Source organism: Oratosquilla oratoria, chromosome 14 (genome assembly GCF_046742065.1).
Source record: "Oratosquilla oratoria isolate Oo_2021 chromosome 14, ASM4674206v1, whole genome shotgun sequence".
Lineage (NCBI taxonomy): Eukaryota > Metazoa > Arthropoda > Malacostraca > Stomatopoda > Squillidae > Oratosquilla > Oratosquilla oratoria.
The window spans coordinates 44270232-44283602 of record NC_134790.1 but is presented as its reverse complement, the minus strand read 5'-3'; positions in this window follow the sequence as shown (position 1 = coordinate 44283602).

Genomic DNA, 13371 nt, shown 5'->3' with positions numbered 1-13371 from the left:
TTTTCTTTCCGTGTCCTCTTGTATTTCTGTCATCCCATTTTATCAGATTCTCTCTATCAGTAATTTCTATGCCTTTCATGATTCAAATCTCCTCTCTCTCTTCTTTGCTCTAGTGTCTGTAGTTTAAGTTTTTGTAGTCTCTCTTCATATGATAGTTTTGAGAGTGTTGGTGCCAATTTTTGTAATTGCTCTTTGTATTCTTTCAAGTTTTTTTATACATTTTTTTGTACTTGGTGGACCATATCGTTGCTGCATATTCCAATCTTGGTCTTATCAGGGTGATTAGGATTTTCCTCACCATTTCTTCATCCAGGTATGTAAATGCCACTTTGATTGTTCTTATTAAATTATAAGTTTCTCCAAAAATCTTATTTATATGTTTCTCAGGTGACATATTATTCATAACAATGACTCCCAGGTCCTTCTCATTTTCTACTTTTTTTATTCCTTCTTCTCCCAAATTATATGATCCTGTTATTCTGTTTTTGCTTTTTCCAAATTCCATTATACTACACTTTTTTGTATTGAACTCCATCTCCCACTTCCTACTCCATTCTTGTACTTTATTTAGATCTCTCTGTAGTGATTCACAATCTTCTTCAGTTTTCACTCTTTTCAGTAGTTTTGCATCATCTGCAAAGAAGTTCATATAGCTTTCAATTCCTTCATCCATATCATTAATATATATAGCAAACATTATTGGGGCCAGAACTGTTCCCTGCGGGACACCGCTTATTACTTCATTCCATTTTGAGTGCTGGTCTCTTATCACTACTCTCATTTTTTCTTTCTTGCAAAAAGTCTTCCATCCAATTTAGCAATTTACCTTGTATTCCTCCTTCATATTCTAATTTCTTAAGCAACTTCTTATGTGGTACTTTGTCAAAAGCTTTTTTTTTGGTCTAGAAATGCACAATCAGCCCATCCATCTCTTTCTTGTATTATATCTATTAGCCTTGAATAGAAACATATTAAATTGGTGACGCATGATCGTCCTTGTCTGAATCCAAATTGCCTTGGATTTAGTACGTTGTTTTTTTCCAAGTATTTTACCCATCTACTTTTGATAATTCTTTCACATATTTTGCTATTGTACTTGTTAGAGAGACTGGTCTATAGTTGGTAGGTTCTTCTTTATTTCCTCCTTTATATATAGGTACTATATTTGCTTTTTTTCAATCTTCTGGAACTTTTCCTTCTTTTAAGGAACTGCTTATTATGCTATGTATTTTGTCTGCCAGTTCATTCCTGCATTCTTTCAGAATCCAGTTTGCTATTTCATCTGGCCCATGCGATTTTCTGACATCAAAATTACCCAAGTGTGTCAATATTTCATTCTTTGTTACTTCTATTTCTTCCATAGGGGGGACTTTTTCTTTCCACTCAATCTCTTCAGGTTGTATATTTTCCCTTGTAAACACTGATTTAAAATGTTTGTTCATAATTTCTGCCATTTCCATTTCCTCAGTGTATTCAACTCCTCCTTGTCTTAATTTCTCTAATTCTTGTTTTGTTTTTCAGTTTATTGTTTTACAAATCTGTAGAATAGTTTTGGTTGATCTTTACACTTTTCTATAACATCTTTTTCATATTTTCTTTTTTCCTCTCTGCACTTTTGTACATATTCATTTCTATAACGGTATATATTTTCCATTTTTCAAGTCTTCTGTCTTTTTTCCATCTGGTCCAGGCTTTGTCTCTTTTGTCTTTTAACTCCCTACAACTTTTGTTGTACCAGCATTTTACATATTCTTTTTCTTGTTTTTGTCTTGGGACATACCTTTCCACTCCTTTTTTGTAAATTTTTGTCAAAATATTCCATTTCTTTTCCACTGATGTTTCTTCTTTGTATATTTCTTCCCAGTTTTCTTGTTGGAAGAATTCTCTTATTTTATCAAAGTTTGTTTTTTCATACATCATTCTTCCTTTTCTATATTGTTCATTTCTTTTCATATATTTTTCTTCATTAAGTTCCAGTTCAATCAATATGTGGTCACTTTTACCTATTGGTGTTTTATATTCAATCTTGTCCACTATTCTAGGTTCAGATGTAATTATTAAGTCTAGTCTCGATGGTTCTTCTTCATTTCTATACCTAGTGTTCTCTTGTATCCATTGTGTCATTGAATGGTCAGTAATCATCTCAAGTAGAGCATTTCCCCATGAGTCATCACCACTCTTTACTGTCATTTCTTCCCAGCAGATTTCTTTGCAATTAAAGTCGCCCATCATAACTATTCTTCCTCCGTCTTCCATTATTTTAGTTAATGCTATCTTTGTGTCCTCTAACATACTTTTATGTTCACTCTCCTCCCATGAGGCTGTTTTCGGAGGCACATAATTGATCACAAATTTTCTGCTCTTCTTATCTCGGTCTTCCACTTCTATCATAATCATCTCTACTGTATTCTTTCCATATATGACACCTTTCACGTTTATATCCTTCTTAGTCAGGAACATAACTCCACCCCCTTGTTTTTTCATGTCCTACACTGTTGGGTGGTAGTGGGCCTTTTAATTTTGTTTCTACAATTCCCATTATGTCCGGTTCTTTTTCTTTCAAATAATCATTCAGTTCATTCAATCCTGTTATCAATCCATCTATATTTGTGTAAGACGCTCTTAGTTTTCTGCCACTTCCATTGTGTTCTCTGTTTCCCTTATGTTTTTCTTTAGTATGTCGAACTGCTTTATTTTCATGTTCACTACTCTCCAATAGAATCTCTCTTTCTCTGACTCCGTTCTTTCCTCGTTTTTTGCCTTAGCTTCAAGTCTTTTCTGCTTTTCTGCCTCTCTTTCCTCCTTATTCATTTCTCTTTTTATCCATACCTTTTTATATTGATCATTTGTTGCTAGTTTCCCTGTTTTGGATAGAATTTTCTCTGCCGTTGTTTGTGACCTGAATTTAATCTTAATTGGTCTGGTCTTATCTGTACTATATTTTCCGAGTCTGAATTTTTCCTCAATTTCCTTTATAATTTCTGGTTCATCTTCCTGGACTAATTTTAATAAACTGCTTACTCTTTCATTTTCCTCCTTGATTCTTGCGGTTCTATCTGGGTTATGTTTCTCTTCCATTCCTAATATAATTCTCCTTCTGTCTCATCACTTTAATAACTGAGTCTTCATTATGTTCTTTCAATTGCTGTTTGACTATGTCAGTGAATGAAACCTTATTCCCTTCTTGGGTTGTTCTCCAATTTTTAGCTTCTTTAGCTATTTTCTCTCTGTTTTCATTACTATTCTTCTTCAATTTCTCATTCTCCTCCTTTACATTTCCTAACTGTCTTTTTAGGTCCTCTATTTCTTCAGTTAAGTTTCTGTTAGCCTTCTCTAGTTGTTCCAACCTTTCAATTCTCTGGAAAATGGAGTCAACATTACCTAACTTACGTTCCAAGTCCTCGATCACCTTATCAACTCTCTCCTCTAGTCTTATCAGTCGGGGGGGGGGGGGGGGGGGGTTGTGTCCCCCCCCCCCACCTTTAAATCCCTGGAACATATTCTCGTCACTTTCTACTGTATTGCTCCTCTCTATACTTCTAATCTTTACATTTTTATTAGACATTTCATCCTCACTCAGTCTTTTGTTTACCTTTCGCTTGTCTGGCTGGGCCAAGTCTACTCCCTCCTCATTTCCTTCCATTTCCCTCAGTAATCCCTCCCCTTTTCCTCTTTCCCTACTTTCCCACTACTCCACGAGCAATTTCCCCCCCACCCTGTAAAAACACTAGGCACTTCTCTTTGCATTGGGATCCACAGACTTCAGTTTTCTTCAGAACGTCATCCAAGCCGTCCATTCGCTGAAGTGTGTGTGTGTGTGTGTGTGTGTGTGTATTCACTTGGTCTTTGTATTCACTTGGTCTTTGGATCACGTGTTGGACTCGTGATCGACAGCTATTTCCCTCCTGGAAGAGAGCTCAGAGCTCGTAGGTCCGATCTATGGGTAATGCTATGACCTTGCACACACACACACCCCTCAACTCCCCGCCCGCGAGAGTTGGAGTAACACCCCTCAGCGCTGCGATACTGATATTTTTTCGGCCCCGGGCGAGGATCGAACCCGGACCTCCGTAGTGGCAGGCCAGAGCTCTAACCACAGCGCGTTCGTGTGTGTGTGTATGTGTGTGTGTGTATGTGTGTGTGTGTGTGTGTGTGTGTGTGTGTAAAATCAATATATATATAAAATTTAATCCACTCTTGGATGAAAAATAAGCTGAGATACAGAGTAAACCGTGTATGTATGTATATATATATATATATATATAAGTAGATATACATAAATATATATATATATATATACATATATTTGTGTGTGTGTGTGTGTGTGTGTGTGTGTGTGTGTGTGTGTGTGTGTGTGTGTGTGTGTGTGTGTGTGTGTGTGTGTGTGTGTGTGTGTGTGTGTGTGTGTGTGTGTGTGTGTTATAAAAAAATATTTATATATATATATATATATATATATATATATATATAAACTTGAACCCACTCTTGGATGAAAAATAAGCTGAGATACAGAGTAAACTGTGTATGTATATATATATATATATATATATATATATATACATATATATACACATATATATACATAATATATATATGCATTATACATATATATATATATATACATATATATATATATATATACAGGGTGTTCCAAAAAATTTGACGTCATTTTGCAGGCCAATAATTTTAGCAATTTTCGTTGAAACGACCTCAAAATTTCACAGCTTGCATAGAAACAGTTCAAGATTTTATGTTTAATGTTTGACATTTATTTCTTTTCAGGTTGAGAAATGCCGTTCACTTCAAAAGAAAAGTAATTTTGCGTGTTGGAATATGCTCAAACACAGTCACCCAAGACCATGCAGCGTGCCTTCTTTGCAAAATTTGCCAAAAATGCACCAACTAGTAAACAAATTTGGACCTGGCACCAAAAATTTAAAGAGGAAGGCTGCTTATGCAGGGCTAAAGGATCTGGACGGCCATCAACATCGGAAGAGAAGGTCGAGAAAGTTCGTGAAACATTCCTGTTGAAGTCCCCGGAAGTCTGTAAGAAGAGCAAGTGTGGAAACACAGATTCCTCGAACAACAGTTTGGCGCGTTCTGAGGAAACGATTGCAAATGAAACCCTACAGGCTGCAGCTGCTTCAGGCTTTAAAAGAAGATGATGACAAGCGAAAACGTAAAGAATTCTGCTATGATATGCTAGAGAAACTTGAAGAAGACGAGTTCGATGAGCGTCTAATTTTTAGTGATGAAGCCACGTTTCATACGAATGGCAAAGTCAATAAGCATAAGCAATCCCCATGCCACAATTGAGCACGAGAGGGACTCACCAAAAGTGAATGTGTTCTGCGCCATCTCCAAGAATCAAATTCATGGACCGTTTTTCTTTGAAGGAAATGTGAACGGGGATGTTTATCTGCAAATGCTTCAGAACTGGCTATTTGATCAGCTCATTGAAAATGAACATGAAAGCTTCATTTTTCAACAGGACGGGGCTCCACCTCACTGGAAGCTCACTGTACGGGCCTATCTCAATGAGAATCTGCCAGAGAGATGGATCGGGCGTGGTGGTGAGGAAGACAATTTGCTGCTGAAATGGCCACCACGATCACCTGACCTGACACCGTGTGATTTTTTCCTCTGGGGATATGTGAAAGGACTCGTCTATGTCCCCCCTCTTCCTGCTCACGTTGAAGAACTCAAGCAGAGAATCACTGCCGCACTAGAGAATGTTACCAAAGACATGCTGCAGCGTGTTTGGCACGAGTTTGAGTACCGACTTGACGTGTGCAGAGTCACAGGCGGCGCTCATATTGAACATTTGTGAAACTTGTGAAATCGGTCATAGAATCTACAAATCTTTGTTTTTTTCTTTGAAATGTCAACTAATAAAACTTATGATGTTCAACATAAAGTTTGTGCAGTTTCATTGAGATGCACTGAGTAGTTTCCTAGATATTGGCATTTAAAATGACGTCAAATATTTTGTAACACCCTCTATATATATATATATATATATATATATATATATATGTATACATACACATATATTTATATAACATTATACATATATACACACACATATCTATATATATATATATATATATATATATATATATATATATATATATATAACTTAAACCCATTTTGGGAGAAAAAATAAGCTGAGATATAGAATAAGCAGTATATTTCGACCACTGAAGATGCATACATAGATTAGGAAACAAGATATATACAGAAGGAAATTACAACAAAAGGGAACTAGGGAAGCCTTAAGTCACATGCCCTTGATGGGGTGAGATATTTTGTTCCTTAGAGATTAGTTTGTTTACCGCCAATCTGGTGATACAAGCTGATGACCATTGACATTTTAATCTATTAAAAGTTGAAAAATGTTTGATGAATGAAGATTAAAGAAAAAATTATTTTGAAGCTACAATGTGATTTATCCACTATGGCTGCATTCCCCCAACCTATTCGGTGATCTGACAGACTCGAATAGAGGAATGCAGCTGAGTTTTCCTGGCCGTATTTTATAGAACTTTTATGTTCATTTATCCTTGTGGGTAGGTCACGTCCAGTTTGTCCCCAGTACACTTGGTCACAATCAAGACATGGTAATCTATATACTCCGGGGTTGTTATTCTTAGGAGTTCTATGATGGACTTTTACCACTTTTCAGAAAATACTAATAGGGTAACTAAATGTGATTTCAATTTGTTTGCTAGGTAATAATTTTTGAAAATTCATGGATGAAATCATGATATGGAAATTGAATACTTGATTTGTCCCAGACAAATTTAGCGTTGGAGTTTGATGTTCTATAATAACTGGCTTTGGCTTTACTGAGGGCTTTTGTCAAAAACCAGTCCGGGTAACCTACTCTTAGTAATTGAGTACGTACTAATTCAATTTCAGAGTTAAGAAATTCTGGGCTACAGATTCTGAGTGCTCTTAAATAAAGCCCCGGAGCAACACTATATTTTTTGTTATCTGGATGATTACTAAAAAAAGTGTAAATAATTGCCCGTATGAGTAGGCTTTCTGTAGACCGAAAAGGACAAATGGTCCGGACATCTGATCACTAATATGTCTAGGAAATGTATTCTTCCTTCAATTTCCCATTCTACTTTAAATTGAATGTTATGTGCTAAGTTGTTGAGCTTGTCAAGAAAAACATGGAATGGGTCCCATTTGTCATCCCAGATAGTAAATACATCATCGACATATCTGAACCAGAACATATCGGCTGGCTTGATATCAGGTAATAGTACACACTCAAAGTGCTCCATGTACAAATTCGCCTGAAAAAAGTATCATTGAAGGAGAAGACATTGGAGGTGACAAAGACGGGTTAAACTAATTATTTTTGGAACTATAATAGGAAGTTTATCTTGAAGCGGTTGCAACTTGGTTTCCAAAAATCTGAGAACACCATCAACATTTATGCTAGTGAATAGAAAAAAATTTGAATCTTTATTCATAACACATTTTCCAAATCTTGACATATGGTCCCCAGATTCTATCACCATTTTGGCAGTAAACAAATTAATCTCTAAGGTTCATCAAGGTAAACAAATTAATCGCTAAGGTTCATCAAGGGCATGTGACTTGAAGCTTCCCTAGCATCCTTATACTTTAATTTCCCTTTGTACATATCTTTTTGTTTCCTACTCTATACTCCTATATGTATTTTCTGAAGAGGATCACAGTCAGTGGTCGAAATATACGGTTTGCTCTGTATCTCAGCTTATTTTTTCTCCCAAAATGGGTTTAAGACTATCATATATATATTATATATATATATATATATATATATATATATATATATACATATGTATAATATATATGTATATATATATATATATTATTATATATATATATATATATAATATTATATATAATATTAACGGAAATAGTTCAAAAACGGAACCCTGAGTAACTTCACCTATAACATGTATTCTGCGAGAAGTTATTCATTCAGAAAAACTCGCTATTTAGGGCTGTTCAGCCAATTTTTAATCCAACTTATTCAATGCTTTACCGTAGTGTGAAATGACCGTGTTCGCTGTCAAAAAAAAAAAAAAAAAAAAAAAAAAAAAAAAAAAAAGGCGTTTGAAGTCGTTGATTGCCATTTATTAGATTAGAAATATGTTTTCTAGTTGATTGCTTCTATTGTTTTTCCTACAATTGAGGTTAGACTTCAAGGCTTCTAGTTTTGTGGCCTCTGTTTTGTTGTTGTTGTTGTTGTTGTTGCTGTTTTTTCTCTCTTCATATCCTTAGTCGTAAGAGATGTGGGCAAACAATTTTAATGAGATGAAAATATTATATTTTTTCTTTTATTTATTTACCTATCTATTTATATTTTCTTCTCAAAATTATTGGGTTCCTTCTCCCAAAACATTTTTTGGCGATATTTACAGAAGCAATTTCCGATCAACGTACCACGTAACTTAGATGGAACCTCGGTGAGGGAAGACTAGACTCTTGTTCTTGTTTTTTAGTGTGGTTGTCCCTGTAGCGGACAAACCATATGGACACCCAAATCGATACAAAGGTGGGTGTTTTCTCAAGTGTTAAGGTACTATAAAAGTATCACTTCGTGTTACATACGTATGTTACGAGTCAATCTAGAAAGGTGCTAAGTATTACTTCGTGTTACATATCTATGTTATGAGTCAATCTAGAAAGGTGTCAAGTATTACTTCGTGTTACATAAGTATGTTACGAGTTAATCTTGAAAGGCACTAAGTATTACGTCGTGTTACATATCTATGTTACGAGTTAATCTAGAAAGGTGCTAAGTATTACTTCGTGTTTCATACGTATATTACGGGTTAATCTAGAAAAGAGCAGTGAGCCAGGTCACACAGTTTGTGTTCATGAAAGAATGAAAAACAAAATCCGTGTTCATGAAAGGTAAGAGACCAGAACATTACGTGATATTTCAGAACTGTAAGAAAAAGATCAAAATACTGAAACCACAGACTATAGCATCTATAGATTTTGGTAAAACATTCAGTTCAAATAAAAATTTTAAGCTTTAATGAGATATGTATCATAATATCGTAGAAAATTATATATATATATATATATATATATATATATATATATACTGTATATATATATATATATATACATATACATATATGTGAATAATTCGCTTGGGACAGCGACATCAATCATACAATCCATGACCGTCGCGAAGAGGATTCGAACCACTGTCAATAGACCCATGAGAGTACACAGCACCCGCCTTTGACCACACGACCACAGACGATCTAAAAGTGTACGATTATGAGTTCGTACACTTTTAGATCGTCTGTGGTATTCTGATACCCTATCACTCTAGGTACTTGGATAAATATATTTAATTTCAAAAATATATATGTTTTTTTTTTTTTTTTTTTTTTTGCTAAGGTTAAGGGTTAAAGGGGTATGGTGGGGGTAACACGCCACTACTGTAGTGTCCCCTTACCACGAGTGACAAAAATTACTATGATTAAACAAATCATTGTATGTGTTCATAAATATTATTCATATTTGTGAAATTAATGTTGCCACAAACTATGATAGCCTTTGTAAGGAGAAAGCATGTAAATGTAAAATGATTGTATAATTTTACCAAATGTTTAAATATTGGTTATTTTTATTTTACTTTTTCGCGGGGGGTAATATGCTCGCGTTATCACGAAGACAAAGAAGAAACGTAGAGACTGAACAACTTCACATCAGGCTTAAAGACCCCCTTCGGCGTCGATAGCCTTAAGAAAAAATCGAGTTCAAAGAAAATAAAAAATTGGTTCAATTTTTCTCTGACGGCCGAATATATTTTATTTCCAAAGGGCGTCTCCCTCCTCAATTTTTTTTTTTTTTTTTTTTTTTTTTTTTTCTTACTTTCTTAACATTTTATTTGTGTTACCTTTTCCAGTGAGCTATATTGATACGTGTAACTTTTCTCCACGAATTCTATCAAAATTAGAATTATCATCATTTGCCCGCAGCAACGCGCGGGTAATGTGGGTAGTATATATGTATAAACTGAAAGGAGAAAAAATGCAAAATTCTGACCAGAGAATTTTACAATTGATATAAAAATTGAATACTTAGTTCCGAATGAAAGCTATAACAAACTATCACTCAAATAATTTCTGAAAAAGAAAATTACGAAACTGATCAATTTCATGTTGCAAAGAAAACTGTGCAATAGAGAATTCTAAAAGAATATCCTACTTCATTTAAATAAGTTTTTATATAATAACTTCACCTATAACATGTATTCTGCGAGAAGTTATTCATTCAGAAAAACTCGCTATTTAGGGCTGTTCAGCCAATTTTTAATCCAACTTATTCAATGCTTTACCGTAGTGTGAAATGACCGTGTTCGCTGTCAAAAAAAAAAAAAAAAAAAAAAAAAAAGGCGTTTGAAGTCGTTGATTGCCATTTATTAGATTAGAAATATGTTTTCTAGTTGATTGCTTCTATTGTTTTTCCTACAATTGAGGTTAGACTTCAAGGCTTCTAGTTTTGTGGCCTCTGTTTTGTTGTTGTTGTTGCTGTTTTTTCTCTCTTCATATCCTTAGTCGTAAGAGATGTGGGCAAACAATTTTAATGAGATAAAAATATTATATTTTTTCTTTTATTTATTTACCTATCTATTTATATTTTCTTCTCAAAATTATTGGGTTCCTTCTCCCAAAACATTTTTTGGCGATATTTACAGAAGCAATTTCCGATCAACGTACCACGTAACTTAGATGGAACCTCGGTGAGGGAAGACTAGATTCTTGTTCTTGTTTCGTTAGTGTGGTTGTCCCTGTAGCGGCGGACAGAGGGAGTATGGGAGCATTCACCAGCTGTCAGTTCCCCTCGTGTGGAGAGAAGAAAAAAAAATAAACATAGAAAAGAGACAGTCCAGATGAACAAAGAGTCCATGGGTCCGGCCCGAAGACAGAACCTTGGAGTTGCACCCGCAAATGGATCTAAGATGTTGATGGGTTTTGAAGACGGAGGGGGCGATGTTTCCCTCCGACGCCTATCGAGAAAGACCTCCATACGCGGGCATCCGTGCCCTGTTCCCTATTCCCCTTCCGTACCGGGTGGCACTTTTCCATTTATTCTGCCTGCCGCCGTCCTACTTCTTTCATCTCCGTGGCACCATTCCACACACCCTCAGGAACAATGGGGGTCGGGCAAACCATGAGGACACCCAAATCGATACAAAGGTGGGTGTTTTCTCAAGTGTTAAGGTACTATAAAAGTATCACTTCGTGTTACATACGTATGTTACGAGTCAATCTAGAAAGGTGCTAAGTATTACTTCGTGTTACAAATCTATGTTATGAGTCAATCTAGAAAGGTGTCAAGTATTACTTCGTGTTACACAAGTATGTTACGAGTTAATCTTGAAAGGCACTAAGTATTACGTCGTGTTACATATCTATGTTACGAGTTAATCTAGAAAGGTGCTAAGTATTACTTCGTGTTTCATACATATATTACGGGTTAATCTAGAAAAGAGCAGTGAGCCAGGTCACACAGTTTGTGTTCATGAAAGAATGAAAAACAAAATCCGTGTTCATGAAAGGTAAGAGACCAGAACATTACGTGATATTTCAGAACTGTAAGAAAAAGATCAAAATACTGAAACCACAGAGTGTAGCATCTATAGATTTTGGTAAAACATTCAGTTCAAATAAAAATTGTAAGCCTTAATGAGATATGTATCATATAATATCGTAGAAAATTATATATATATATATATATATATATATATACTGTATATATATATATATACATATACATATACATATACATATACATATACATACATATATTTACATATATATATATATATATATATATATATATATAATAATAATAAAGTAGTAGCTTCTGTCTGTCTGTTTGTTTGTTTGTTGTTGTTTTTGTTTGTTTGTTTGTTTGTTGTTTGTTTGTTTGTTTGTTTGTTTGTTCACGAATTTCTCCTAGGGTTTAGGAGATAGACCCCTATAACCATATATATTCTGATACCCTATCACTCTAGGTACTTGGATAACTATATTTCATTTAAATATATATATATATTTTTTTTGCTAGGGTTAAAGGTTAAAGGGGTATGGTGGGGTAACACGCCACTACTTTAGTGTCCCCTTACCACGAGTGACAAAAATTACTATGATTAAACAAATCATTGTATGTGTTCATAAATATTATTCATATTTGTGAAATTAATGTTGCCACAAAATATGATAGCCTTTGTAAGGAGAAAGCATGTAAATGTAAAATGATTGTACAATTTTACCAAATGTTAATATATTGGTTATTTCTATTTTACTTTTTCGCGGGGGGGGGTAATATACTCGCGTTATCACGAAGACAAAGAAGAAACGTAGAGACTGAACAACTTCACATCAGGCTTAAAGACCCCCTTCGGCGTCGATAGCCTTAAATCGAGTTCAAAGAAAATAAAAAATTGGTTCAATTTTTCTCTGACGGCCGAATATATTTTATTTCCAAAGGGCGTCTCCCTCCTCAATTTTTTTTTTTTTTTCTTTTTTCTTACTTTCTTAACATTTTATTTGTGTTACCTTTTCCAGTGAGCTATATTGATACGTGTAACTTTTCTCCACGAATTCTATCAAAATTAGAATTATCCTCATTTGCCCGCAGCAACGCGCGGGTAATGTGGGTAGTATATATGTATAAACTGAAAGGAGAAAAAATGCAAAATTCTGACCAGAGAATTTTAGAATTGATATAAAAATTGAATACTTAGTTCCGAATGAAAGCTATCACTCAAATAATTTCTGAAAAAGAAAATTACGAAACTGATCAATTTCATGTTGCAAAGAAAAATGTGCAATAGGGAATTCTAAAAGAATATCCTACTTCATTTAAATAAGTTTTTATATAATAATTTATCAGTCTTCATCGATATCAAAAGTGTTAAATCACGATGAGTTAAATCAGCAGAACAAAGAGCCCAACAAATATCAGAACAAAAAATGTGTTGTCGGGTCGATGATTAACCATCAATGACAGTTCCTATTTCTGCTTGTTGGCCGCTGTTGAACGATGTTTTCCCATCTCCCTTTGTGCCAGCGCCTACCGATAACTGCTCTGGCAGCCCGAGCACATCGGGCAAAGGTAAAACGTGTGTGTGTGTGTGTGTGTGTGTGTGTGTGTGTGTGTGTGTGTGTGTGTGTGTGTGTGTGTGTGTGTGTGTGTGTGTGTGTGTGTGTGTGTGTGTGTGTGTGTGTGCGTGTGTGTGTGTGTGTGTGTATGTGTGTGTGTGTGTGTGTGTATGTGTGTGTGTGTGTGTGTGTGTGTGTGTGTGTGTGTGTGTGTGTGTGTGTGTGTGTGTGT